This window comes from Amblyomma maculatum, chromosome 7 (assembly GCF_055883805.1).
Source record: "Amblyomma maculatum isolate TAMU_Amacu chromosome 7, ASM5588380v1, whole genome shotgun sequence".
Classification (NCBI taxonomy): Eukaryota; Metazoa; Arthropoda; class Arachnida; order Ixodida; family Ixodidae; genus Amblyomma; species Amblyomma maculatum.
The window spans coordinates 122,358,742-122,364,550 of NC_139350.1; the positions used below are offsets into that span (position 1 = coordinate 122,358,742).

At 41.5% G+C, this 5,809-nt stretch overlaps 1 long non-coding RNA gene across 1 annotated transcript; it reads left to right on the forward strand.

Moving 5' to 3' along the window:
• Positions 1-3,729: 3,729 nt before the first annotated feature.
• LOC146184592 (uncharacterized) lies at positions 3,730-5,587 on the forward strand. The gene is made up of 3 exons (XR_014708577.1): positions 3,730-3,757; positions 3,851-4,184; positions 5,080-5,587. It is a non-coding gene; the product is annotated as an uncharacterized LOC146184592 (long non-coding RNA).
• Positions 5,588-5,809: the final 222 nt, after the last annotated feature.

A 5,809-nucleotide genomic window follows, 5' to 3' on the forward strand; every position in this document is an offset into this window, starting at 1 on the left:
TGTGTGTGTTCCACGGCCCAACCTAATAGTTTGAAACTTGGTGTTTCATTCTATATATGAACCCGGTTCGCGTTCATTAGATACAGGGTTCAAGCAGTGCACGTTTGGGCTTCCGTTTTGAGCTGGGAATTGAACCCACTAGAACCCTTGGAGACCGAGTTACACACTACTCCTGAGCCACACAGGTCTGGTCACAACTTGGGCAGGGAGCGATACACTGCATCAGCAAAGATTAGAAACTGGAGAACAGCAGTACCTGTGTGCCGAGTGTGGCTACACCATAGATATTTTGTTAGTTATATGAGGGCTTATGGCACAAAAGCAACTATGGCTATGATGCACCAAGCACAAGGTTAGATTATTTGTTATGTGAAGTGCTTAGATATTAAAAGACTCATGTTTTAAGAAATGTACAAGCAAGAGAAAAAACGCCGAATGATTGTTCGCCTAAAAGCAATGCAGGATGAAATAGAATGTGTTCATTATATAATACAGTAAAATATATTTTCCTCAGATCCTCAAACCGCGGGCATGAAATTAAAATGTGACTGACTGTGAGCTCATCTCCGCACATTTCACACACTGGTTTGTCTTATTTTCTTGTCAAGAGGAAATTATGAGTGATGTGTGTGTGTACTATGCGTAGGCGAATAACTCTTGATGTCGGCACGATTTCCATTCCCCTAAAAAGGGTTTTAGAGAATGTAGCTTGTTGTTTTCTTCATTGATATGTGCCATAGATATGTGCACCCACTAAAGTACCCCAAGAGGACACACAAAAATGACCACCCCTTTCGGTGTGACTACTGCAACCATACCTTCACACGCAGAGGCAACCTGACAGCACACATTCGAATCCACACAGGAGAGCGGCCATATGGATGCCCACACTGCGGAAAGGGCTTTAGAAGGAGCGATAACCTGGTTCGATATCCCCACATTAACACTGGTGCGAGAGATCATACAGCATATTAATCATATAACCATGCCATACAACCATAAAACCATTATAACAATATGCCACTGGCATACAGTTAATGCTACACGCAACTGGACGGGGAAGTAGTCGGCAGCATCATAAACAGCAAAAGAAGGCCGCTGCAATGCTGGCGAGAATTTCTGTTATGCGTCCAAAACTCTGTCCACGATAAATTTGGTGCAAACTTAAAGAAACTAATATGAAATGAAGGTAACTTAGACGTAAAGCCGCCGTTATACGATCCATAAATAGGCGGTTGCAGATGGGCGAGACGCCAAACAAGTGGGCAGTGAGCGATGGAAAGCGGCACGTTTTCAGTAACGAAATTAGGCAGATACGTTTTCTAAGTGAGGAGACAACAGAAGCCTCGTTGATCGAGAGTGAATTTTGAGTACTATCTTGTATTGTTTGCTAACGTTAGACACATAGGGTTAGGTTGTGCAATGAGTTCTAGAAGCACATGCCAAGGCAGGATGCAGCGTCAGAAAAAGCCTTGGGACACCAATAATGGTACACGAGATTGAAAGGGCGACAGAACAGCCGTCATCAGGCAAGTCGTCAGGGCCTGACGGCTTAGGTGCTGCTAACATTTTGCACCGAGCTCCCCTGTATACTCTATTAAATACTGGCTGAAGCGTACGAAATATAGAAACAGCCATGAAAGTGCCATCGTCATTCCGCCCGTCGCACTCAGTCTTGATACCGAAAGCTGAGAACCGGAATAAGCTACTGCTAGTTGGCTCGTGTACAGACCAACAGGACTTACCAATTCCATTTGTAAAATTTTCCGAGAGCGTTATTAAAGAGCTTGTAGGCTCACATGAAACACGCGACATTAAAGGCCGAAAAATATTTACGAACGCACACATTGCAAGGAATGCGGTGATGCCTCTAAGGGACGCGTCCATATGTTTCAGCTGGACCTAGCGAAGACAATTGATTGGGTTTTTAAGGCGAAAGCTTCGTACTGTCGTTAAGCAAATGTGCCCTCATTTCGGGTGCATGCCTTATATGCATGGAGGAAGAAAAAAACTAGGAAGGAGCGCCGCGGCGGTAAAGTGAAGCCTAGTCATAAAAAATATAATGAAAAGCATCATGGGAAATTAGCCGTCACGTGACACAGCAAGCGGTAGGCGCTAGCGCTTGTCCAGTTTCGGTTCCGGTTTCGCATGCTACGCTACGCGATGCCTGCGCTTCCCTGCCTGCGCTCGAAACCCGAGATGCGGAGAGGGAGCGCCGAGCAGACGATGGAACTTTGGAACTTGGACCTTTGGATGGGCCGATGCGCGAGGGCCACGGCCGCATTCCGCCCGTGTATTTCGCAAAGCGTGGTTCAGTCTGCTATACTTCGCCATGAAATGCTGCGTGCCGGGGTGCAAGAACTGCACGGAAGAATACCGCCCTGGACTCTCGTTCCATCGGTGAGTACATGTTGCTATGCGCTCCACGAGAAACAAAACTTTTGACGATCAGGGCATGTGCATGTATTGTTTGAGACTGAAATTGTTTTATTTTCTTCCGGAAATTAAATGATGATATGGCTGACGAATGCTGCTTTTTTTTTCGCCCTTTTTGCAACAGGTTTCCAAAAGCGCTACAACGCGATAAAACTTGGATGCCATCGAAATATAGCAGTATCTGCTCCGTGCACTTCAAATCTGATGATTTTATGGGTGGTTAAAGTCGGCTGAAACCAAGAGCTGTACCGTCACTTTCACATACCGAGGTTTGTAGACCCAGCTATTTATCCCATTCGTATTCCTTATGTCCAATATTATTTCTGGAAAATAGAGAAATAGCGCCCCGGCGCCGCGAGAGACGTGTTGAACTATTATGACGATGGTTTACGAGGTAGCAAAAAAAAGCGCGCAGTTTTAGCTGCCCGTGCCTGGTTTGTTAACTGTGCGAGATTGCGCCCGCGAGCACTTCGATCCATTACTATGCTGCTTTCGTTTTTTTTTTTTTCATCTCTCTCTTTTCTTTTCTTTTTCTTTTTTTTTTTTTTTGCAGAGTTTGGAATATATGTGAAAATAACACACTGAGCTGCCCGTGAATGAAACTATTTAGCCAAGTTAACAATATGCGCCTTTTTGATTGCAGCACTATGCGACAAAATGCTGCATATAAGCAATACAAGTTCTTTTCCAGAAACTGTTGTACTTTATCGCCAATTAACGGGTGATAATTTTTTATTGTCGAATACATTATTGAACAAATTTGTGCAGACCGTAAAACAAAAAAAGGAGAAAAAAATTGGGGACACTAATTGGGTTCGGCATCACTTAGAAGTAAAAAAGAAATGTCCCATATTTACTTTCTTCGGTTGGTTGGTTATTGATTGACGCTCAGGAATCGAGTATAAATTTCCGGGTTAACGGAATTGCATGACAGCTAGTCTACGGATGATAATGGTTAATCTTCGGAAGACGAGCTACATTCCACCATTTCCTGCTTTGAACATATGAGTATAAATTTCCGGGTTCGCAGAATTGCATGACAGCTAGTCTATAGATGGTAATGGTTAATCTTTGGAAGACGAGCTACATTCAACCATTTCCTGCTTCGACCATATGGTATGGTCGAAGCAGGAAGCAAAGTATGGCTTTCTTGCTCCTTTAATTACAGCTATTCCTTAAAAAATCAGTATCTTAATTTATGGAAGCATGCTGGCTTATTTTTTTCCAGAGTTCTTCAGTGAGGGAAAGTGCTGTGCTGCTGAGCACCAGCAGAGCAGAACTTACAACCCACGAAGCGGTGCTAACGTCCCAAGATGAGCCTGTAGGTGAAACGTTTCAAATTTTTCTTATAAAAAAAAGAACAATGAAAAAATGCAGCTGTACTGGACATGATGTGTCGTTTGTCTCTTTACAGGTAGCTTCTCAGGAGGCGTCAGAGCCCATGGACATTTCAGATGAGCCAATCCTTATTACTGTGGACACTTTGACTGACTTGTCAGCATCACAAGATGTCTTGGCAAGACAAACAATCTCTGTGAATATTTAATGAGCAAAGAAAGGGCAGTGCTTGTTACCAATTTTCCTAGAAGTGCATGTACATTTTTTAATGTCAGAAGATGGCAAATTTGTGAAATTGGTTACTTTTTTACTTGATGCAGCTGGCCTCCCCGGAAGTAGAAGTTTTGCTTGCTTCATTTCCATTAGTCACAGACACCACTGCTGAACAAACAGCTAGTCAAGAAATGTTGGTATGTTTGCTTGTGATACTATCCTTGCAAGTTTGCTAAACCAGCACATATTTAAGACCAATTTGTGCTTAGGACCAAAACATATTCCCAGAGCCAGCCCAAGTGATAGGCTCCAAGCCCAGAGCTTAAGAATGGTTATAATATTGCCTTGACATGGCCTTACCAGTATTACTACTATGCATATTGTGTAATTTCCCACTTTGTCTGCCTGCATAGTTAAGATGGGCGCATCAACAGAGAATATACTGTTGCTAGGTGAGTCTGGAGATGTACTTTGGAAAGCCTGCAAAACAGCAAGTGTTGAAAATTGTTATCATACCATAGCTTACTTCAGGCTGCATTTTCTAAGGACAAGTTCACAAAGATGGCCTCTAAAGTATGTTTAACTGGAAATTTTAATCTTGCCCCAATGTTGCAAAATGGTATTTTGAAAAACATAAATACGCAATAATCAGTGAATGGATGGTTTACTCCAGCAATTAAATATATCCAGGCTGAGAAATGGAATTATGGCCCCTATTAAAAGCAACTAGCCCCAAAATCTATCTCTATGAGAGTCATTTTTTTTTATTCGAAAAGAAAAACACGCTGTGTATTTTGCTGTACCCATATATGTGTAGCCATCAGTATTTTGGGACCTGCCAAAAGTGACGATGTGTTAGATAGTAAGCACGAAGAAACAAAGCTAGGTTCAAGTTTTATGACCACCAAAAAATGATATTCAACTCAATTTGTTGAAAAAAAATGTCTGATTTTTTTTATGATTGATATTTTTAATTGATCTGCTTATGTAATTTAATCTGCTCTTGCACTAGTTGTAATAAGGACTTCAAGTTGATTACTGCAACAAGACCAATTACTCTATTTGCATGCACTGTGGTTATGCTTTTTATAGCCAGGCAGTTCAAGTCAGCCTGATGCAAACATGGAGGCCTCTCCATCACCACACTTGCAAGAAAGCCACATTTTAGAAGGACCATCAACTTCACGATGCGAACTGATAAGGAAACTTCAGGAAGGCGTGTTATTGGAAATACTCATTTTTATGTGTTTAGTGATAGTCCACAAAGAAGGAGGGCTTTTGTAAGCATTGCATATGTCATTAGTTAGAGCCACTGGGCTTGCTCCTTCATATAGGCTGCACACCCCTGCTTGAAGAAAAAAAGAAAAAAAAGGCAACATTATCTTGGAAGCATATTAAAGTGCTAATTAATAGATGCTTTCTTTTGTCTAGGTGAATTCTGAAGGCATGTAAATAAAAACCATCTATCAATTAACGAGACACATATTTTGCAGTACCTTTCACACCCGAGTATTATGTGTGCGTGCGTGCATGTTTTCATTGTTGAAGCTCTTGTCAAAACCCAAAATAGGAAATTGTACAGTACAGTTTTGTAATCAAATTCTAGCATTAATAATTTAGAACAGTATCTCTGTATTTGTAGAGCACAAAATTTGCTAAATGTGCAAAAAAGAAAAAAATTTGGAAGTGAAATGACCTGTTGTATTCAGCTATTTATGTGTTTTTTGGAGTTTGCTATGAGATAATGTTTAGTGTAAACTTCATTTCAGCTACAGGTTGTAGAAGACACACCTGAAAAAGCGTTTCTGCGGAGTGAGGTGAA